The following is a 25,407-nucleotide window of genomic DNA, read 5'->3' on the forward strand; positions in this document are numbered from 1 at the left end:
TTTTAAACCTAAACATTTTTGTAAATAATTTTAAACAAGATATCCACAAAACATTTTTCCGTATTAAAGTTTTATTCAATCTTCTAAAAACACTCTTTTACATAGCAAACCTGAGCAAACAAATAATCAGATTTCTATACATAGTTTACAACGAAAAGCTTAATTGCATTATAACAACTACTGAAACAACTTCTCCTATGAATTCCAGTCTATAGTGATCTCCCTGAATCTGACTTATATACCAGAGCTAGAATGATACAGCTTTTTAATGTTAATCTCTGTTGAAACACCATCAATGACTTCCCATATTGCCGAATAATGAAGTCCCACCGATTAGCCTGCATTAGAAGTCTACTCAGAATCCTACCCTTATCAGAAAATCATTTCCCATCTGGCCCTCCTCCAGTTAATTCCTATTTCTAGGTCTTTCCTCAAACTGATCCCACCTGGAGTACCTTTTCCAACTCCAAGCCCCCAAGAAAATACTACTACACTTTCAAACCAAATTCCACCAATTTGCTCCCCATCTCCCTTACTTATTAATATTATTGAGAACAGGTTTTGTATGTGCATTTTTTTTAAAAAAAGTTAACATTATTCCATCAATGTATCTACTTCAAAAAATATGATAATAATTGTTGAGTTTTCACTATATGCCAAGCTCTTCTAGGCACTGGTTTCACAGCAGGCAACAAAAAAAATACAGTCCCTGCTGTTACAGTGTTTACACTTACATGTAATGGATATGAATTATTTGGGTATTATTTTAGCATAATGAATCACATTTCGCAATGTTGACCAATTAGTTTATTTTCAACTTTTACTATTATAAGTAATACTATTGTGAACATAGCTCAAATACAGTTTTGTTATTCCTTGGAAAATTTACATGGGGTCAATCCCGAGAGTAGGGTCATTAAATCAATGGCCTTGGATATGTTCATGGCTTTTAAGATATATATGGATTCCATATAAGCTGTCCCAATTCAAAAGAAATGCATAAGTACTTGATTCCTTATGGATTTCTTTATTATCATTGCTCAATAAGCAAGGAAAAAGTAATTCACTAATGTTTTCATTACCAATGAGATTGAACTCTTTTCCTTAAGTATGTTTACTTTATGCTGCCTTATGACTTAATGAGCATGTCCTTTACCAATGCACCTTCTGGACTCTTAGTATTATAAATACTTTTACAATAAAGTAATCATTGAGTTCATATTTGTAAATGTTTTTGTAGTACTGGATACTAAACCTAGGGTACTCTGCCACTGAGCTACAACCCAGTCTGTCATTCTCTTTTTGGAGACAGGGTCTGGCTAAGTTGTCCAGGCTGGCCTTGAACTTGTGATTCTCCTTTTCATTTTAATCAAGTTGACTTTCTTCATATAAGTGTGATAATTTTTTTAGAACAGACTTTTTTAGTCTTTTACTTTTGAAGATTACTATTCTTTGTATAGTTTTCACTAGTTTTTCTATTTTAAAAAATTAACCATAACATTTGCATATGGATGGGTTCAACACAAGCTTTTCTAACTACTATCTAATCATCCTAAAATTTATTAACCAATTCTAACAGATTGTTTGCTTATTATATATTAAATTCCTAAGTCGTGTCTTCTCAATTCTAAAGACAATTGCTTTTCTTAAAATAATATATTTAAGTTTCTTATACTTGGAGAGGTATCACAATTGAAATCTACCAGTACTAAACAAAAGACTAAGTTGTAATGACCAACACTGCTTGCCTATGTGTTAACCTATGGGGAATACCTTCCCCCAGATATTATCTGTTTATCTATGATCACAGCTGAGTTAACAGCATAGTAAACTAACATACAGTTGATTTTAACTTAAATTTGAAAGCCTAACTTGCTTGAAAATGTTTCCAGAAAGACTGAATTGTGATAAAGCACTGAAATAAAAAAGCTATTATGATGCAAAAGTTGTCCATTTCAAACCAAGCAAGGGCAATTAAAGGCAGCAGAAATTGCAGTCTCTTAAAATAGATCACAGAATTATCAGAGCTGGAAGATACTGGTGTGACCAATTTGCATTTTACAAAGTACTGTCACCCAAGTGCTGGATATCAATCTGTCGAAAGTTTCCAGCTGAGGAAGTAATTTAACTCATGGTTTATCTATAGAAAAACTGAAACTATATAAGTTTAGACAAAATAGGAAAGCAATTAAATTCCAAATATTTCTCAAATAACTCAGAATTTCACTGACAATCATAACATATAAAGATTAAGAAAGCAAACACAGGTGAGGCAAAGCAGCAGTCAGAACATGGAAAAAGATTCAAATCAATCTCATGATACCAAAGAAGATGGTGAAATATGAATAAATGTGTACTTTAAGACTTTCTAAAAAAAAAAACAGTATATTCTTTTTTTATGAAAATATAGTAAATCTATTGCATTGATCATTAATAGTCTTAGATTTGAGAAAATTCATTCTGTACATATATGAATATATTTGTCTATTCAGTTTCTCATTTATTCACTCACTCATTTCTAAGTACAAAATAGCAAGTACAGAGAAGCAAGTAACAAAATTAAAGATATAATACATAAGATCAAATCTTTGCAAGATCCTAGGTTATTGTGAAGCAGAAACATGCATGACATGTGAAGAAAACCCAACTTAGTTGAAAAAGGACAGCTGGTAAGATAACTAGCTAATAATACAATTTAAAACCCCCTCATAAAATTAAGAATAAATAACAGCGGATAGAAATAGCTAGGGGAAAGCAAATAACTACAGGTCTTAATTCAGTTAAAGGTGAGAGTACTAAGAACTTTCTAAGGCTATGTGGTACTTAACCAAGATTCAAAATACAATTCATTTATTTATTCACTTTCATTCTCCTTATTTATTTATTTTGATCACACAGAGTCTTGCCTATGCTATTCATTCATTCTACGCTGAGCTACAACCCCTCACCCACAAATATCATAATTCTTGGCCAACCACTCTTCCACTTCAATAGGTTCAAGAAAGTAAAAAGGCAAGGGATTACGTCAGTCAAAAATCACTATTATTATCAAATGGTTTGGACCACAGGCCAACTAGAGACTCCTCTACCTCAGTTATAGGTAAGCCAAATAAACATACTCAAAACACTAAGTACTTACCAACTAGTGCCTTGAATTCTTTTACTTGGGCCCACATCTAACTCATAAAAAAGGAAGATGAAAAAGATAAGAATTTCCACAAACAGGTATGATGTAGTAACAGATCAGATTTATTCTCCCAGGTTAGACAATAGAAAACTGGATAAAACATGAAAAAACAGTTTTCAGATACTGGACAACAGTCAGAGCAGCAATGGAATTCCTAAGAGGAGGAAAGGTAAAGCAGGGTACCAATTTGTCATGTGAACTACCTGAGCTTGGGGAAAAGGATACTTAAAAAAAAAAAATAGGAAAAAGAATTTCCGGAACTCATAAAAAGCTATGAAGAATTTATATTCTCACTTGATAGAGTGAAAAGGGAGTTGAGATCTCTTTCAGTGGTAGAACATTTGCCTAGCATGCAAAAGTCGCCGGGTTCAATTCTCAGCAACCCCCCCCCCACCCACACCGCCAAAAAAGGATAGACTGAAAGGACCTCACAACACATGAGATATCACATATTTAACTTCTAAATTGGGTATGGGGGGAAAGGATGCCCTCTACTCTGGACTAACAAATCTTCCTCCAAATAAAGCAGGTCTCAAAAACATCAAATTAATTTCAGAAAATTCAACTGCATACCAAAACTTAGACCAAAATTATTTTTTAAAAATACAAGAAAACACAGCACTAAATAGAAAACTCACAATGTCTGACACCTGATCAAAATTTACCAGGTACAGAAAAAAAAAAAAAAAAGAAAGCATCACCTATGATTAAGAGAATAACAAATCAAAAGAAACAAGACACAGAACTGACAGAACAGAGACAGAACTTGACAGACATGATTAAAGAACTACTATAAATGTGCTCAATGTGCAAGGAAATGTGGAAGAGGAGACCAAGACGTTTTTAAGGCCCAAATGAAACTTTTGGAAATGAAAAATACAATATCTGAAATGGATAAGATTGAAAGCAGATTGAAGAGTTAACTTGCAAACACCGAAATATGTATAATCTGTATTACATTTTTCATCATAAGTATTATATATGCCTTCAAAGCTAGAAAGAATTCACTGCAAACACTCTGGCCCTAGAGCCAGTTTTTGGAGAAAATCCCCTTAAATTTCCTTTCATAATTTTTAGTTTACTCAGATTTTCTCTTTCTTAAATCAGGTTGGGTATTGCCTAATTCATATCAGAAAGATTTCAAATAACAGTGCTCTCTGACAACTTTAGAAAAATCTCTACTGGGGTTGGGGATGTGGCTCAAGCAGTAATGCGCACACCTGGCATGTGCAGGGCACTGGGTTCAATCCTCAGCACCCACATAAAAATAAAATAAAGATGTCGTGTCACCGAAAACTGAAAAATAAATATTAAAAAATTCTCTCTCTTCTCTCTCTCTAAAAAAAAAAAGAAAAGAAAATAAAGATGTTGTGTCCACCGAAAACTAAAAAATAAATATTAAAAATTCTCTCTCTTAAAAAAAAAAGAAAAATCTCTACTACTTTAATCTATTTTATTCTTTTAATTTTAATTTTTGAGCCTTTCCATGATAATATTTGTCATATATTTGTCGATTTGTTTTTTAATCCTAAGAAATACCTTTTAGATATTTCTGTGGTTTCTTGTTTTTTTCATCCATTCGTTCCTTTTTTTCTCTCTTAATATCTATATTAATATTTATCTATACTTCCTGCTACTTGTGAGGCTGAGGCAGAAAGACCACTTGAGCACAGGAATATGGGCCAGCCTGAGAAACAAAGGGAGACACTATTTCATTCATTCATATATACATACACTACATGCATACATACTTATTAGTGTCTTATCATAGTGCCTGAACATAGTAATCATTAAATGTTAGCTACTATTACCATTACCGTATTTTTGTCTTCCTCCTATCAGCTTTCTTTTTCTTCAATTCACTTGATCCCACACTTTCTACAGACCACATTAGTTATGCCTCCTCAGTTATGATCATCTTCAGAATAATAACCATGTCAATGCCTTCACCAAGGAACCGACGATAGAAGTCAAATCGAGAAACCTCTTAATTATGCTCATTCTTGCATATTATCTTCTGGCTTCCATAGCATCCAGATTTAGTTTGAAGAGCATTGCATTTCTCCTCTCAAGGTTTTCATGCTCAGGTAAGAGAGTGAGTTTCCATTACACACATTTATTTTGTTTTTCAAAAAAATCTCTTACCAATAACCAATGGTCCCCTAAAATTAAATCCTCCTCTTTAATACTAACAAGTAACTGGTTATACAATTTCCTTTTGTCACTTTAAACATTATTTTAATTTGCTGACTTGTCTTCTTTTGATTTTTAAACAGAATTTAATATAATTAATCTTTTTCCTCTCTTACTTTTTCCATATTTTACCTATGCATTATAATTACACACAATGGGGAGGCAGAGCCCACCCGCCCATCCCACGCCACCACGGCCTGAAGTTGTGGAGGCAGAGCCTGCCCACCCCGAACTACGGTGGCCAGGAGTTCCAGGACAGAGCCACCCTGCGTCCATGCTGAGAGCCACCCCACATTGGGGTTCCTTATTCACCAAAGTGTGGCTCCACAGCCCAACTTCAGGAAACACACAGGCTTGAGGCTGCCACCACCATGAAACTGAGATATCACCACTTCTATCAAGAGACAACAATAAGGACCTGGCAAGATGTCACCAAGGTCCCTATGGCCGGGCTGCACCAGAGGTTTCACTAGGGGTGCTAACAGTTATCCTGTTGCTGAGGTAACAGGGAGTCTTGCATAGGGTTGCCTGTCTTGTTTCTCCTGCTAACAGCCAACTTCCTATGATTACCTTCTCACTTGTCATATAACCTAATACACCCATATTCTCACATCCCATCTCATAAACATCTCAGCCAATTCCCCAGTACCCCCTTCCACCATCAGAATCTGTAAGCCATTATGCAAACCTATTGATTATATGGTTTAAGATAACCAAACTCCTTATTTCTGTTTATAGTGACAAAATTGTAAATGTAAAAATAGAAGCTAACTGATATATGGTTGTACAATGGGTTCATTGAGTATAAAATATTGATTTCTCCCTTAAAATTGAGGTAACCTGTACGCACAGTATAAGACAATAGGGCAGAAGCTGTAATACCTCGAATCTATACTGCAAGAGAGGAAGACACAAAGACATCATGAAAAAACAAGGGAGAAAAGTACCCCAAACAAACCAAGACACTGCGACAATACATCCATAGATAGTGAAGAAGAGGAAATGTCAGAGAAGGAGTTCAGAATATACATAACTAAAATGATTTGGGAATTAAAGAGTGACCTAAGTGAGCAGACACAGGCAAAAATCCATCAGTCCAACAAAGAGATGAGAACAAATTCAGGCGACCATCAATCACAGCAACAAAGAGATAAGAGAGCAAATAAAGGTTGCAAGAGATTACTTCAAGAAAGAGATAGATACTGAAAAAAAAAAAAACCAGAAATCCTCGAAATGAAAGAAACAATAAGCCAATTTAAAAACTCAATAGATAGCATCACCAACAGACTAGACCACTTGGGAGACATAACTTCAGACAATGAAGTCAAAATATTCAAAATATACAATAAAATTGATCTCACAGTGAAGATGGTAAAAAAAACACGAATAGAAAATCCAAGAATTATGGGATACCAACAAAAGACCAAATTTAAGATTTATTGGGATAGAGGAAGGGTCATAGATTCAAACCAAAGGAATGCACAATCTCTTCAATGAAATAATACCAGAAAATTTCCCAAGCATGAAGAATGAGTTGGAAAGTCAAATACAAGAGGCCTATAGGACACCAAATGTACAGCATTACAACAAATCTACACCAAGACATATTATAATGAAAATGCCTAGCATACAGAATAAGGACAGAATTTTAAAGTCCCCAAGAGAGAAAAATCAGATTACCTATAAGGGAAGACCAATTCAGATCTCAGCAGATTCTTCAACCCAGACTCTCAAAGCTAGGAGATCCTGGAACAACATATACCAATCTCTAAAAGATAATGGATGCCAACCAAGAATCATATATCCAACAAAATTAAGGTTCAAATTTGACAATAAAATAAAAACCTTCCATGATAAACAAAAGCTAAAAGAATTTACAGCAAGAAAGCCTGCATTACAGAACATTCTTGGCAAAATATTCCACAAGGAGGAAATGAAAAACAACAATGAAAATCTGCAAAGGGAAGAACTACAATAAAAGAAAAGCCAACCAATGGAGAAGCCAAGTCAAGCTAAATACCAAAAAATAAACAAAAATGACTGGTAATACAAATCATATCTTCATAATAACCCTAAATATTAATGCCTTAAACTCACCAATCAAAAGACAAAGGACGGTAGATTAGATTTTTTAAAAGACCCAACAATATGCTGCTTTCAAGAGACTCATCTCATAGGAAAAGACGTCCACAGACTGAAGGCGAAAGGTTGGGATAAAATATACCATTCACATGGCCTCCATAAGCAAGAAGGGGTTTCCATCCTCTTATCAAATAAAGTAGACTTCAATCCAAAGTCAATCAAAAGGAATAAAGATGGACATTTCATACTGATTAAAGGAACCATACATCAACAAGACATATCAGTTACAAATATATATATACAACCCAAACAATGGAGCATCTACGTTCATCAATCAAACTCTTCTGAAGTTCAAGTGTCAAATAGATCACAACGCACTAATTCTGGGTGACTTTAACACACCTCTTTCACCACTAGATAGATCTAGCAAACAAAAGCTAAACAAAGAAACTATAGAACTCAATAATACAATCAATAACTTAGACTTAACTGACATATATAGAGTATATTATCCATCAACGAGTGAATATACTTTCTTTTCAGTAGCACATGGATCCTTCTCTAAAATAGACCATATGTTATGCCACAAAGCAAATTTTAGTAAATTCAGAAAAGTAGAGATACTATCCTGCATTCTATCAGACCACAACGGAATGAAATTAGAAATCAATGATAAAATAAAAAATAAAAGCTACTCCAACACCAAAACTAAATAATATGCTATTGAATGAACATTGGGTGGCAAAAGATATCAAGGAGGAGATTAAAAAATTCTTGGAAGTAAATGAGAACAGTGATACAACATATCGAAATCTCTGGGACACTATGAAGGCAGTGCTAAGAGGAAAGTTCACTGCATGAAGTTCATTCCTTCAAAGAAAAAAAGTCAACAAATAAATGACCTAACATTACATCTCAAAGCCCTAGAAAGAGAAGAACAAATCAACCCCAAAAGCAGTAGGAAACAGGAAATAATTAGAGCTGAAATCAATGAAATTGAAACAAAAGAAACAACTGAAAAAATTGACAAAACAAAAAGTTGGTTCTTTGAAAAAAATAAATGAAATTGATATACCATTAGCCATACTAATGAAGGAGAGAGCTCAAATTACTACCATCAGTAATGAAAAAGGAAATATCATGACAGACACTACAGAAACACTGAAGATATTAGAAATTATTCTGAAAATTTATACTCCAATAAAATAGAAAATATCAAAGAAATCAACAAATTTCTAGAGGCATATGATATGCATAAACTAAATCATATGATATGCATAAACTAATTGATATACACAATTTAAACAGATCAATTTCAAGCAAGAAAATAGAGGATGCCATCAAAAGTCTACCAACCAAGAAAAGCCCAGGACTGAATGGATACACAACTGAGTTCTACAAGATCTTTAAAGAAGAACTAACACAAATACTTCTCAAACTGTTTCATAAAATAGAAAAAATAGGAAACACTTCCAAACACATTCTATGAGGCCAACATCACCCTGATTCCAAAACAGACAAAGACACATCAAAGAAAGTAAACTTCAGACCAATATCTCTAATGATTATAGATGCAAAAATTCTCAATAAAATTCTGAGAAATCAAATATGAAAACATATCAAAAAGATAGTGCATCATGATCAAGTAGGGTTGATCCCAGGATGCAAGGTTGGTTCAACATACAAAAATCAAAAAATGTAATTCATCACATCAACAGACTCAGGTAAAAATCATACGATCATCTCAATATCCCTTCATGTTCAAAACGCTTGAAAAACTAGGGATAACAGGAACATACCTCAACATTGTAAAGGCTATCTATGTTAAGCCCCAGGCCAACATCATTCTAAATAGAGAAAAACTGAAAGCGTTTCCTCTGAAAAGTGGAAGAAAACAGGGCTGCACTCTGTAGCCACTTCTGTTTAACACAGTTCTTAAAACTCTAGCCAGAGCAATCAGACAATGAAAGAAAATAAAGGGATATGGGGAAAAAAAGAACTCAAATTATCACTATTTGCTGACAATATGATTCTATACCTAGAAGTCCCAAAACATTGCACCAGAAATCTCCTAGAACAAGAAGAATGAAGCTAGTGGCATTACTATTCCAGACCTAAAACTATACTAACGAGCAATAGTAACTAAAACAGCATGGTATTGGCACCAAAATATACCTGTAGACCAATGGTACAGAATAGAGGACACAGATTCTAACTCACCTAACTTCACTTATCTAACATTAGACAAAGGAACCAAAAATGTACATAGGAGAAAAGACAGCCTCTTGAACAAATGGTGCTGGGAAAACAGGAAATCCACATGTAACAAAATGAAATTAAACTTCTATCTCTCACCATGCACAAAACTTAAATCAAAGTAGATCAAGGACCTAAGAATTAAACCAGAGATCTTGCACCTAATGGAAGAAAAAGTAGGCCCAAATCTCCAACATGTCAGTTTAGGCCCCAATTTTCTTAATAAAACTCCTGTAGTGAAAGAATTAAAATCAATAATCAATAAATGGGATGAATTCAAACTAAAAGCTTCTTCTCAGCAAAAGAAACAATGAGTGAGGTGAAAAGAGAGCCTAGAGAATGGGAGCAAATCTTTACCACAAGCACATCAGATAGAGCACTAACCTCAAAAACCTTAACACCAAAAAAACTAATAACCCAATCAATAAATGGGCCAAGGTATTGAACAGACAATTCTCAGAAGAGGATATACAATCAATCAACAAACATATGAAAACATGTTCAACATCTCTAGCAATTAGAGACATGCAAATCAAAACTAATCTAAGATTTTATGTCACTCCAGTCAGATCGGCAGCTATTAAGAATACAAACAGCAATAAGTGTTGGCGAGGATGTGGGGGTAAAGGCACACTCATATACTGCTGGTGAGACTGCAAATTGGTGCAGCCAATATGGAAAGCAGTATGGAGATTCATTGGAAAATTGGGAATGGAACCACCATTTGACCTGGCTATCCCTCTCCTCAGTCTATACCCAAAGGACTTAAAAACTGCATGCTACAGGGACACAGCCATATCAATGTTTATAGCAGCACAATTCACAACAGCTAAATCATGGAACCAACCTAGATGCCTTTCAGTAGAGGAATGGATATGGCAACCTTGGTATATATACACAATGGAACATTACTCAGCATTAAAAGAGAATAAAATCATGGCATCTGTAGGTAAATGGATGAAGCTGGAGAATGTAATACAAAGTGAAGCAAGCCAATCCCCAAAACCCAAAAGCTGAATATTCTCTTAGATATGAGAACACAGATGCATAATGGCAATCGGTGGGGGAGCCTGGGAGGAATGGAGGAACTTTAGATAGGGTAAAGGGGAAAGAGGGGAAAGGAGGGGGCAATGGGATAGAAATGATGGAAGAAGGAGTTAGACATCATTATCCTAAGTATTCATGTATAAGACACAAATGGTGTAAAAATATTCTATGTATAATCAGTGTCTTGAAAATTGTGTTCTATATGTGTAATGTGAAATGAATTGCATTCTGCCATCATGTATAACAAATCAGAATAAAATTTTTAAAATATTTTTTAAAAAGAAAAGAAAAACAGCAATGTCAAAAAAAAAGTTGTTAGATCAGATTATTGGTCCCCAGTCCTAGAATTGCAGATTCAGTAGTTTCCTAATTATGTACTAAATTAAAATCTCTTATCATTTGTAATACTTATTATGCAGTTACTCAATAAAATTTTATTACAAATATAAAAAATTATACACACAATGCTGGGATTCATGTTACATATTTATGTATACACATGATATAACAATATAATTTTGACCCCAGTATTTCCACTATCCCTCCATTTCTCCTTCTTCCTTGGTTTTATAACTTCAATAGCTATGCCATCACTCAATAATTATAACTGTCCTTTGGAAAATGAAAGAATCTTTTGTGCCTCTACAATCTTCAGTTTCCAAACACTCTCATATCATCTTCAAAAATACCACTAAAGGATATATTAAAAGGTTGCTTCAGTTTTCTGCTATACAAAAGAACAGGTGCAGCTGCTGTGGAGGGTTGAGGATGGTGAAAGAGAAAAATATTACAATTTTTAACTAGCTATGAAAACCTTCCATAGGTTGTGTACAGCTATAACTAATTCTCTCAGGGATAAAATCAAATTTTCTTTCTTACTAGAGTCCATGGGCTTCCTACTTTGCTATCTCACTACATCATCATGCCCTCTGCAGTCAGCTAGAGAAAATCAAAAACCCATGGACTCTAGTAATACAACATTCTTCTCTATAGTATTTATGTCCCGTCTCCTCATAGCCAAGTACTATTGGGAACCAATTCAATCTCAAACTCAGAAACTACTGTTTAAAAAAACCTCTCTACAGAGAACACAGAGATTACTCATTAAACTACCATAACACATTATCAAGAGTTTTTCCTACCAGTCCCAGGCCTAGGACTTACTGAAGTAACTAAGCCATATTCTCTCCTCCCCGTTTAAAATTTGAAGAATAAAAATCAATTTTAAAACAAAAGAATAAAGCAGTTTTTTTTTAAAAAAGCCAAAAGGTATATTTACTATATAAGTATTATGTGCTAAACAGGGTACTAAAGGCATTGCCTAATTTTATCTCAAGTGGCCTATATAAAGTCAAGTAGGAGATAATTACATAACAGATATGGGGGTTAAGGAAAGGAAGGAGTACTTTTATCTAAGACTCAAAGAGATTCACCAAATAGGTCCAATAAAATCAACAAGTAATTGAAAGTAAAATGAGCCATGAAAAGGCTGCTTTACAGATCAGCAGGGAAATACAATAATAATTTTTAAAAAATAGTTGCTGTTATAGTTTATTCTTTGGTTTCTGGCTATAATAATTCTTAGTGAATATCTTGTATTTGTAAAGAGAGTAAACTCAACTCTGATTCCCTAAGTATTAGGGGATACAATTATACCATTTCCAAAATCTAAACGGCAAGTAAAAATGGTCTTAAAATCGGATTCCTTGGGCTGGGGATGTGGCTCAGCAGTAGCACACAGGCTACCTGGCATGGGTGATATATTGGGTCCAATTCTCAGCACCACATATAAATAAATAAATAAACAAATAAAGGTCTATCAAAACTTAAAAAATATTTTTTTAAAAAATCAGATTCCTTGAACTGGGGTTGTGGCTCAGCAGTGGAAGGCTCACCTAGCACAAGTGTCGCTGGTTTTGAGCCTCAGCACCACATAAAAATAAAATAAAGGTGTTGTGTCCAACTTCAACTAAAAAAAAAATTTTTTAAAGGTTGTGGCTCAGCGTTAGAGCACTTGCCTTGCATGTGTGAGACCCTGGGTTCAATTCTCAGCACCACATAAAAATAAATAAACAAAATAAAGATATTGTGTGCATGTATAACTAAAAAAAATATTTTTTAAAAAATTGGATTCCTTGATTTGTGGGATGACATGACACATGCTATTTTCTTATCCACATGGCAGTCATTTGGAGGTCTGAAAGTGTATGCCTCCCTGGAGCCAATGTACACCCAGATATCCCAGACCTGTGTGTGGCTTTATGATCACTTCAACATCTAGGCATGCTCTGGCAGTTTTTCAGAGGTTTTGCTTCCATAGTATTTTACCACTCATTCACTTCTGAGATTTAACCATCAAGATAGATATTTAAGATCATGCACATTATTTTTATGTGTTCATTTTAACAACGTAAAGCAAAGTGAAAACATTTGTTCTTGGGAGATAATGTCAGAAATAGGTTTGTATGCTTGTCTCCAAATGGGTTCATCTTTCCCATATAACCCATTTATTATACTGGAGCATAGGGAGGTAGAAAGATAAAATTCTAACAGTTGTTGAGAAAAATGATACTGTCTCAAAGTAGGATAATTTGTTTTAGCCCCAACATACAACATGAAAGAAAACTGCCTCTTGTTTTAAGTGAACTGGGTCACAAACTGCACTTCCTAATATGCTTCCACAAGCATTCTTCACATATTTTGTTGAGGGATAATTAAGAGACTATAACCTTCGAGTGCAGTAAAAAAAAAAAAAAAAAAAAAAAAGGACAGCATTAAGTTGTAAAGTCCGGTAAGACTGACTGAGTCTCTGCAACAGTATTTTTAGCTATGTAGCCACAGTATAGTTAATCAGTCTTTCTGAGTTTTAGATATGTAAAAGAAGAAAATAGCTCTAACTTGATAAGAATTAAAATGAATGTGTCAATATTTAAATAAAACACACACTGAAAATGGCACAGTAAGGTTATATAACATATAAAATAATTTTTGCAATGCTGATTTTTCACATGTTTGAAATGCCTTTAAGGATTCATATATATGTATATACAGATAGACATTTTCTGCATGGTGCCAACATACGGTATCAATGTCATCAACATCTAAAAGTAAAGATTTTACATATAAAAAATTTTAACTTCTTGGCCAGCAAACAAGACAAGCAAAATAATATAAGGATTAGAAGATAGGGATTATAAATAAAAGTTATTGTCAAGCACAGTGGTGCATACCCGTAACCCCAGCAATTTGGGAGGTTGAGGCAGGAGGACTGCAAGATCGAGGCCAGCCTCAGCAACTTAGTAAGGCCTCAAGAACCTCAGCAAGCCCCTGTCTAAAATAAATAAATAAATAAAAATAAATAAATAAAGGGCTGGGGATATAGCTCAGTGGTGATGTGGCCCTGAGTTTAATCCCCTGTACCAAACAAAAAAAAAAAGTATCAATATGAGCTGGCCATGGTGCTATAATCCCAGCAACTCAGGAGGATAAATCAGGAGAACTGCAAAGTTTGAGACCAGCCCCAGTAACTGAGCAAAACCCTCAGCAACTTAGTGACATCTGTCTCAAAATAAAAAGTAAACAGGACTGGGGATGCAGCACAGTGGTAAAGTACCTTGGGTTCAATCCCTGGTACCAAAAAATTAATAAAGTATTGTGATGTGATTCATTATATTATAGTTATGATTAGTGATACTCAAGTTGTCTCATCTTTGGCCACTCAGCCATCCAATCATGCATCTGAGTCATGCCACAGCCCTATTACTATTTGATAACTTTACTGAAAGATCTATAAGTCCCCAGGTTTGGAATCAGATCAAACCATAAACCAATCTTCATATTCAGCTGGTTTCTTTCTTATTCTTTATTTCTATTAAATTTTAAATTCCAAAATATAAATTAAAACTTTGTTGTCGAGATGTTATGATGGAACATGAATCCAGAAATTATAACAAGATTTCTCTCTGAAGTCTTCTTTCAGCATTCATTGAAAGTGGGGAGTGGGAGGGGAAATGCATATCCTACTCAAAACTGAAAGTTAAATTCTTTAACTTGAGAGACTTGGGGAGGGGGGTGAAGATTCCTAATCTACTCTCTGCTTGCTTTTTGGTTCCTGAAAATATTTCTTTGTGTTACATTTCAAAATTTTGATTTTTTTTTGGGGGGTGGAGGTATTGGGGATTGAACACAGGGGTACTAAACCACTAAGCCACATCCCCAGCCCTATTTTGTGTTTTATTTACAGTCAGGGTCCCACTACTGAGTTGTTTAGTGCCTCCCTTTTGCTGAGGCTGGCTTTGAACTTGTGATCCTCCCACCTCAGCCTCCCAAGCTGCTGGGTTACAGGTGTACACGACCATGCCCAGCAAAATTTGGATATAATTTTTAAATATGCACAAAAAATCATTTTTCTGTGATAACTTAATAAAATTATGAAGTGTGGGCAAATGATTAAATTCTTAGATTGAACTATTTTATACCATAAATCAGACTTTAGCAAATTCCTCATATCTCATCCTAAACTAAAACTCATGATACTGTGACTTGAAATGAAAAGTTCAGACTACTTAAAATATTGTTATGCCCCTTGAAATAATATAAATGACATTAATAGTAATAAATATTTATTTTGTTTTACAAAAAAACCAACTAACCAACAATGCAAACACTTCCCCTACACAGCTAACACACATTACTATGGAAAAGCAAAACACTATCATTGCTAATCATTTCTTCACAAAACTCTGAAAAGATGTGGGTTATGCAGCCCAAAATCACTTATATTCACAATTTTTACTCTTTTCTCCAATACTAAATCATGATCAAAAGTCAGAATACTGAATGGCATTTCTTCTCTCTGAAAAAAAGTAGGACATGAATTGATAGCCTGGTGTCAAAAAGAGCCTGTACGCCTCAAACTGTTGGTGCTTTGATCAGAAGGAACCAATGAGACTCTGCCAAGCTATAATTGTTCAGAAAAAATAAAAAATAACCAACCACCAACTAGAAAACAATATAAAAACAAAAAACATTTATGCTTTAGTGATTTTTCAGTGATAAACAATAACACAACCTACATGGAGTGCTGGTATGTTCTCAGTACATCAGTGCTTTACTTCAGCTGAAAAACAAAATATCTACTAGCATACGCATGACAATTGCTTTTCCAGATGGTATGCCTTTGATAAGGGATTTTTGCCAAAAGCTGGTTTTACTTTCTCTCCAAGCATAATATTTGTCATTAACTTTGAAACTGGTTTTACAAGCTTCTCAGTAGCAGTGTGAGCTGACCTGTTTTTGCTGAGAAGGAAACCTCTGAATGATACTTCGTTACTATGTTCTCCTCTGTCTTTAGCTATAACATTCAAGAATTTCACACCAAAAAGCATTAATGTGTATTGTTTTATATCACTGTTTCATTTTTCATTATAATGCTAAACACTAGTTATTATAAAAGAAAAAACTAAGAAATACAAATTCAATTCTCTCAAGATAGCACTAAGTAAAGCTTGCACACTTTCCATCATATCACAAAGAAAAATATAGCAAAGGGATATCCATTTCCTAAATAAAACTTGCTGAAATTTGTGTTCAAATATTTTATCAAATCCACACAAAATATTTTTAAAGGCTGACAACTTAACATGAACTATAATACAGGATAAAGAAACTTTCAGAATTCTAGGGCATTAACTCATCCTCTCAAATACTGATTTGTTTTATCCTAATCCTCCAAAAACAACAAAATTCCTTATATTTTTTTTAAATTTATTTTTATTTTATTTATTTTATTTTTTATTTATTTTATTTTTTTATTATTAGTTGTTCAAAATATTACAAAGCTCTTGACACATCATATTTCATACATTTGATTCAAGCAGATTATGAACTTCCATTTTTACCCTGTATACATATTGCAGATTCACACCAGTTCCGCATCTACTTTTTTACATACTAGTGTCTGTTGTATTCTGCTGCCCTTCCTATCCTCTACTATCTCCCCCTCCCCCCCTCCCGTCTTCTCTCTCTACCCCATCTACTGCAATTCATTTCAGTCTCTTGTTTTTCCCCCCCTTTCCCCTCACTTCCTCTTATATGTAATTTTGTATAACAATGAGGGTCTCCTTCCTTTACCATGCAATTGCCCTTCTCTCTCTCTTTCCCTCCCCCCTCTCGACCCTGTTTAATGGTGATCTTCTTCTCATGCTCTTCCTCCCGATTCTGTTCTTAGTTGCTCTCATTATATCAAAGATGACATTTGGCATTTGTTTTTTAGGGATTGGCTAGCTTCTGCTCTAGTGCCACCCATTTCCCTGCAAATTCCATGATTTTGTCATTTTTTAGTGCAGAGTAATACTCCATTGTGTATAAATGCCACATTTTTTTTTTATCCATTCATCTATTGAAGGGCATCTAGGTTGGTTCCACAGTCTAGCTATTGTGAATTGTGCTGCTATGAACATCGATATAGCAGTATCCCTATAGTATGCTCTTTTAAGGTCTTCAGGGAATAGTCCGAGAAGGGGAATAGCTGGGTCAAATGGTGGTTCCATTCCCAGCTTTCCCAGGAATCTCCATACTGCTTTCCAAATTGGCCGCACCAATTTGCAGTCCCACCAACAATGTACAAGTGTATCCTTTTCCTCACATCCTCGCCAGCACTTGTTGTTGTTTGACTTCATAATGGCTGCCAATATTACTGGAGTGAGATGGTATCTTAGGGTGGTTTTGATTTGCATTTCTCTGACTGCTAGAGATGGTGAGCATTTTTTCAGGTACTTGTTGATTGATTGTATGTCCTCCTCTGAGACGTGTCTGTTCAGGTCCTTGGCCCATTTGTTGATTGGGTTATTTGTTATCTTATTGTTTAATTTTTTGACTTCTCTGGATATTAGGACTCTATCTGAAGTGTGAGGAGTAAAGATTTGTTCCCAGGATGTAGGCTCCCTATTTACCTCTCTTATTGTTTCTCTTGCTGAGAAAAAACTTTTTAGTTTAAGTAAGTCCCATTTGTTGATTCTTGTTATTAACTCTTGTGCTATGGGTGTCCTATTAAGGAATTTGGAGCCTGACCCCACAATATGTAGATCAGCGCCAACTTTTTCTTCTATCAGATGCCGTGTCTCTGATTTGATATCAAGCTCCTTGATCCATTTTGAGTTAACTTTTGTGCATGGTGAGAGAAGGGGATTCAGTTTCATTTTGTTGCATATGGATTTCCAGTTTTCCCAGCACCATTTGTTGAGATGCTATCCTTCCTCCATTGCATGCTTTTATTTTAGCCCCTTTATTAAATATAAGATAGTTGTAACTTTGTGGATTAGTCTCTGTGTCCTCTATCCTGTACCATTGGTCCACCCACCTGTTTTGGTACCAGTACCATGCTGTTTTTGTTACTATTGCTCTGTAGTACAGTTTGAAATCTGGTATCGCTATGCCGCCTGATTCACACTTCCTGCTTAGAGTTGCTTTTGCTATTCTGAGTCTTTTATTTTTCCATATGAATTTCATGATTGCTTTATCTATTTCTACAGGAAATGCCATTGGGATTTTGATTGGCATTGCATTAAACCTATAGAGAACTTTTGGTAATATTGCCATTTTGATGATGTTAGTTCTGCCTATCCATGAACAGGGTATATTTTTCCATCTTCTAAGATCTTCTTCTATTTCTCTCTTTAGAAAACTACAGACCAATATCTCTAATGAACCTAGATGCAAAAATCCTCAATAAAATTCTGGCGAATCGAATACAAAAACACATCAAAAAAATTGTGCACCATGATCAAGTAGGATTCATCCCTGGGAGCAAAAATCCTCAATAAAATTCTGGCGAATCGAATACAAAAACACATCAAAAAAATTGTGCACCATGATCAAGTAGGATTCATCCCTGGGAGCAAAAATCCTCAATAAAATTCTGGCGAATCGAATACAAAAACACATCAAAAAAATTGTGCACCATGATCAAGTAGGATTCATCCCTGGGATACAAGGATGGTTCAATATACAGAAATCAATAAATGTTATTCACCACATCAATAGACTTAAAGATAAGAACCATATGATCATCTCGATAGACGCAGAAAGAGCATTCAACAAAGTACAGCATCCCTTTATGTTCAAAACATGAGAAAAACTAGGGATAACAGGAACTTACCTCAACATTGTAAAAGCTATCTATTCTAAGCCTCAGGCTAGCATCATTTTGAATGGAGAAAAATTGAACGCATTCTAAAATCTGGAACAAGACAGGGATGCCCTCTATCACCACTTCTATTCAATATAGTTCTCGAAACACTGGCCAGAGCAATTAGACAGACGAAAGAAATTAAAGGCATAAAAATAGGAAAAGAAGAACTTAAATTATCACTATTTGCAGACGACATGATTCTATACCTAGAAGACCCAAAAGGGTCTACAAAGAAACTACTAGAACTAATAAATGAATTCAGCAAAGTGGCAGGATATAAAATCAACACGCATAAATCAAAGGCATTTCTGTATATCAGCGACAAATCTTCTGAAACGGAAATGAGGAAAAAACACCCCATTCACAATATCCTCAAAAAAAATAAAATACTTGGGAATCAACCTAACAAAAGAGGTGAAAGATTTATACAATGAAAACTACAGAACCCTAAAGAGAAAATTCCTTATATCTTAAATAAATCTCAAAATCTAAACTCATCTCAAAAAAATCTCAAGAAAATATATTGTACAAATGTATTACATAAAGTTTTCCAAGTACAAATTGTGACATTTTCAATTTTCTTAATTTTAAAAAAGGAAAGCAACATATATGTATGGGGATATCACTCAGTAAAAGCTTAGAAAAGAATAAGGAGAATAAGAAATTGATCAATTAAAAATGTCTGTGGCACAGTGCTTGCCTTGCATGTGTGAGGCACTGGGCTCAATCCTCAGCACCACATAAAAGTAAATAAATAAAAAATAAAGGTATTATGTCCATCTACTACTAAAAAAATATTTTTTTAAAAAATGCCTGCCTTAAGAATTTAAGTCGGCTCAGGAGGCTGAGGCATGAGGACTTCGAGTTCAAAGCCAGCCTCAACAAAAGCAAGGCACTAAACAACTCAGTGAGACCTTGTCTCTAAAAAAACACAAAATAGGGCTGGGGATGTGGCTCAGTGGTCAAGTGCTCCAGAGTTCAATCTCCAGTAGCCCCCCACCAACAAATAAAAAGAATTTAAGTAACCTAATTTAGGATACATTACACTTTTATAAGTAAAACCACAAATGGTTAACCACCACAACCATTTATTCAGCAAATTCAATTGGTCAGAATCCCTATTTCCTAATCTTTACCTTTTTTTAAGGCTTGAATATAGTGTTTAACTATATTACTTAGAAAGAGAATCTAAATTATGATTTTATGTGCTCCTTTTATGACTGCACATAAGTGTTTTCAAATGGGTGTATTTAGTCTCTCTAGTTCCAGAGCAAACATTCTGAGTAAAAGAAGTCTTCAACTTCATTCATAATGAAGTTATAAAATAATTTATATCCTTCCAGAAATCTAGAATCATTGTTTGCAAAGTTTAGGCATTCTATTTATGTTCTTAAATGAAAGAAAGAAGGAATGACATATCTTTAATAAATAAGTAAACTGGTTCTGGTAATAAGACAAATTGTTTTTAATCATCATTACTACTTGTTTCAAAATGACACCCCCCCAGAAAAAAAAAACTAGAAAAGTGCAATACATCTACTAGCTGCCAGAGAAAATTTCAAAACTTGTCATCAGAGCAACCTAGCTCTGTTCATTTGTTACCTAATACAAGATAACTTTCTTCTACACAAATCCTGGTGGCACATGCCGGTAATCCCAGCTCAGGAGGCTGAGGCAGGAGGATCATGAATTCAAAGCCAGCCTCAGCAACACAGCAAGGTACCTAGCAACTCAGTGAAAATCTGTCTCTAAATAAAGAAAAAAAAAAAAAAAAAAAGCTGGGGGAGTGCCTCAATGGGTAAGTGTCCCCGAGTTCAGTCATTTAAAAAAAAAAAAAAATGCACCATCACCTTCTAGGAGGCGATCCATTTATTTTAACTAAGGCAGTCCTTAGGATTTACATTACACGAACTCCTACTAATTTGGAATTTATTGCTTTAGATATTTTCCTCTCAAAACAGAACAAAATGTCTAATGAGATATGAACTTACAAAACTCTCTAAACATATACAGAGAAACCAACCAACTTTGACCTGCCCCCAATCTATTTTCCATCCGTTTTATCCATGTGGAAAAATACAGTGAAAACAAAAATGATTTTGCTTTTAAGTAAAATACCTCAACTAACCTGTTTAGAATTTATGTGTCAGAAAAATAAGAGAATTATTTTATTTGATGTTGACACTACATTTTTTTTTTGTTTCCAGATGTTTTATGTAGTGTTTAAAGTAGAGATCCACCCCTTTTTGGAAAAGTCACTTAACTGTTTATGTATCTTGCTTTTCTGGTCCAAGTGAAATTAATCCATCAGATCCCAAAGGTTCTACAGAGATAGCTTATGGGAATTAACAGGGACATTTCTTGGTGAATGGAAAACCCTAACAATGAATGTTTAGGGAAAAAAGGGAGAAATGTATCAAACAAAACTAAAAGACAGGACAGGTGTTGTGACTCAGTGTAGAGCACCTGCTAGCACATGTGAGGCACTGGGTTCAATCCTCAGCACCACATTAAAAAAAAAAAAAAATGAATGAATGACACTAAAACTAAAGGTTAAACTAAGGTCCCTGATAATATGTAGGCAGAATGTCAAACTGCTGAATTCTGCTGCTTATCTCAGGGTCATAACATGAATAAAATAAGTATTAAATTGAGATTTGTTAACTATGATTTTTCCAGTGTAATTTACTGAGTCTTAATCTTTACTCAATACATTTCTTATAACTGACATACTTCCTAATAATAACGAATTTCGCTCTTTAAAATCTGGATGTTTGGCCAGGTGGGGTGGTGCATGCCTATAATCCCAGTGATTCAGGAGGCTGAGGCAGGAGGAATCTGAGTTCAAAGCCAGCTTCAGCAATGGAGAGGCACTAAGCAACTCAGTGAGACCCTGTCTCTAAATAAATCACAAAATAGGGGGCTGGGGATGTGGCTCAGTAGTTGAGTATCTCCGAGTTCAATCCCTGGTACAAAAAATAAAAAATAAAAATAAATAAAATCTGGATGTTTTCTCCTTTGCAGGCAGGGCATGGGAAGAGATGAACTCTTCTCTAGCTAGCCACTCTAACATACAAGAACTTTTAAACTTGCAAAAACAATATACAGAAACCAACATTATAAAATGACTGGCAAGGAGTCAAATAAAATTAAAATTGTACCTCAAATACCTTAGAATAAGCAGAAATTCTAAATGTTGGTGCCTTCATTTGGAAGCAAAGTTTCCTAGTGCATGATCTTGTCTGATGGTCCTTGATTTTATCATCAGAGTCAGTTCCAGTTACATTTCCATTAGCATGGATAGATCTACATTAAGAAAAAGAAGACACATTTAGGCCACTGAAATCATTATAGATTTTAGATACTGTGACACATCACTGTTCCCTGCAAACATACAAAGAGTATCACATAGATGCTTGAGTTAATTAAGAAATGCCAATTTCTAGTCTTATCATTACTACAGGTGACAAAAATGCTAATTAAAAACTAAAAATATTAATAGACAAATAAAGTTGACGGACGGAAGGAAGGAAGGAAGGAAGGAAGGAAGGAAGGAAGGAAGGAAGGAAGGAAGGAAGGAAGGAAGGAAGGAAGGAAGGAAGGAAGGAAATTTAGATCCCCAAAGAAGGTATGTAGCAAATTGGAGTATATCAAGGAGCTCGTAACTATGAATCTTACTCATCAGAGCTGCTGAAGTCACCCCAGAAGAAGTGGCCTCAGTATCTATTCTAATTACTTTTAAAAGTTGCCCTTTTATTTATTTCTTTATTTGAAGCCAGATTCAAAAAAACCTTGTCTTTTGCAATTTTCTATGTATTCTTGTTAGCAAATTCTGGCTCATGTAAAATAAAGGAATCTCACACACACAGTTTTTATTTCAAAGGCCATCATTTTTTAATCAGTTCTGAAATATTATACAAATTTTCCTGTTATCTTTCAGTGTCCATATAGTAATGTTTATTCTTTTTAATTTTTTTGAATACATAAATTCCTGATTCAAAAATCAAGATGATATAAAAAGGAACATATATCTGAGAAGTCTCATTGTCTTCACAAGTAACCCACTTTGCCCCTGCTTACTGTAGAATACCACTTTAGTTTCTTGTATGTATATCCTTCTAGCAATTTTTATGCAAATATACTTAAGTGAAAACATAGTCTTATTCTTCCTGCCTTTTTAAACAGTTTTTCTACATTACTATTTTTTTTACCCAGTTATCCTAGATAATTTTCCATGTCAGGGTATGTTTCTTCATTGTTTTATAGTTCTATATTTCACTGTATAAATATATGCCAGTTTGTATAAATAATCTCATTTTCTAAAATTATATTCTATGAATTTTTTTATTCTACGAATTTAAAATCTTGTTTCTGAAAATAATTTAGTTCAAGAGTAACAAATATATAAACCAAACAGCACAGAGATCTATGGTGTGATTTCACAAATTTTTTATTTTATTATTAATAGACAAATGGGATTACATCAAATTTAAAAGCTTCTTCTCAGCAAAGGAAACAAAAAGAGTGAAGAGAAAACCCAAAAAATAGGAGAAAATATTTGCCACTCTAACATATAAAAGGTTAATATCTGACAAAAGGTTAATACCCAGAACTCAAAAAGCTCAATTACAAAGCAAAGCAAAACAACCTAATTTTTAAAAAAGGCAACAGACCTAAATAGACATTCCTCAAAAGAAGAGATGCAAACACCCAACTATATGAGAAAATGTTCAGCATATCTAATAAGAGGGAAATGCAAAACCATAATGTGCTATCATTTCACTTCAATAAAAATAGCTATTATGGGGGGGGGGCTGGGAGGCTGGGGTTGTGGCTCAGCGGAAGAGCCCTTGCCTAGCACGCATGAGGCCCTGGGTTCAATCCTCAGCACCACATAAAAATAAATAAATAAAATAAAAAGTATTGTGTCCAACTACAACTAAAAAATATGTATTAAAAAAAGAATAGCTATTATCAAAAAGAGAAAAGATAAGTGCTGGCAATCATGCAGAAAAACCTAGGAACATTTACACACTGCCAGTGGTCAGAGGGATATAAATTAGTATAACCACTATAGGAAACAGTATTCAGCTTCCTCAAAAACATTAAAAACAAAACTACCATGTGATTTAACAATCCTACTTCTGGGTATATATCCAAAGAAAATGCAATCAGTATATCAAAGAAATATCTGCACTCCCATGTTTACTGCAGCCAATGGAAACAACTGAAGTACTCATCAACTGATGAACGAATAAAGGTAATGTGGTAGATATATGAACATCATTATATTAATTACAATAAGCATGATCTTATTTATATGTGGAATATAAAAAGGTTGATCTCATAGAAGTTAGGAATAAAATTGTGGTTTCCAGAAGCTGGGGAAAATAGAGGAGAGGGAGGGATATGAAGAGATTGATCAACAGGTGCTAAGTTATAGTTAGAAGAATGGAGTTCTAGTGTTCTACTGCATGGCAGGATGGCTATTGATAACGTTAATGTATTTTTTATTTCAAGCTTAATCTATGATTCTACTTAAAACCTATCAACTCTCCAGTTGTAAAACTCTAAAAATAGAAGGACAGTTCTCAGGGTGATGGGCCTCAAAATCTAAAAATTGCCCAGCTTCACTGAGTGTCAGTTTGAAAAGGTCCCACAAAACATAACACATTGAACATGAGACACAAGTATAGAAATGTTCCATTCTACTTAGAGGAATCAAAAAAGGTTTCATGGGCTGGAGTTGTGGCTCAGTGGCAGAGCACTTGCCTAGCACATGTGAGGCCCCAAGTTTAATCCTCAGCACCACATCAAAAAATAATTGAATAAAATAAAGCTATTTAAAAAAGTTACCCCATTTAAAAAAAAAAAGTTTCATGTAGCCCCTTGGGTTCAATCTTAAATGAGAATATACTCAAGAGGCAGACGAAGGAGATGGAAAAACACAAACATAAGTTTGCAACAGCACAGCTTGTCAAGAACTCTAAGTAGTTCCACTTTTGCTTAGAATGCAAAAATTCACAAAAGAATGTTATTCCCACTCTAACAAGGAAGAAAAAAGAAAAGGGTGTGTGTGTGTGTGTGTGTGTATGTGTGTGTGTGTGTGTACACACTCACATACATAAAAGTCAAAAATTCTTTTGGTCTAACAAAAAATTGAGGTTATAAGGTAACCAAGTAAAGATAATTCTTACCAAAGAAATCTTATAAAATTCCAAGTAAATGTTATTCCTCTCCTTGGAAAGATAAGCTCCTCCAAGGAAAAGACAGTACACACAAACTTTCACTTTAGGCAAGTCACAGAAAAAGTAGTGGCTGACATGTATAAGAAGAAATTGGTTACCAACTTCAACAAATTCTTAAAGATCAAGTGTAAACTAGTGTGTCTGTTTGGAATAGCTAAGGATCCCAGGCACAAGGAAATTTCTACTCAATTGGAAGATCCTCC

At 34.5% G+C, this 25,407-nt stretch overlaps 1 protein-coding gene across 4 annotated transcripts in view; it reads right to left on the minus strand.

Annotated features, from left to right (window-relative positions):
- The window catches only part of Ncoa1 (nuclear receptor coactivator 1), a 238,080-nt gene that overhangs the window by 157,531 nt on the left and 55,142 nt on the right, over positions 1 to 25,407 (minus strand). For 2 of the 4 annotated variants that reach the window (XM_078029572.1, XM_078029574.1), the window contains exon 2: positions 22,127 to 22,262. The exons of 1 other annotated variant lie outside the window; for it this stretch is intronic. The gene's annotated coding sequence lies outside the window, so the exon portion shown is untranslated. Of the gene's footprint in view, positions 1 to 22,117; positions 22,263 to 25,407 lie in introns of all 4 variants that reach the window. One more of the 4 variants, XM_078029573.1, reaches the window with a different exon arrangement.

This window comes from Ictidomys tridecemlineatus, chromosome 12 (assembly GCF_052094955.1).
Source record: "Ictidomys tridecemlineatus isolate mIctTri1 chromosome 12, mIctTri1.hap1, whole genome shotgun sequence".
NCBI classification, from domain to species: Eukaryota; Metazoa; Chordata; class Mammalia; order Rodentia; family Sciuridae; genus Ictidomys; species Ictidomys tridecemlineatus.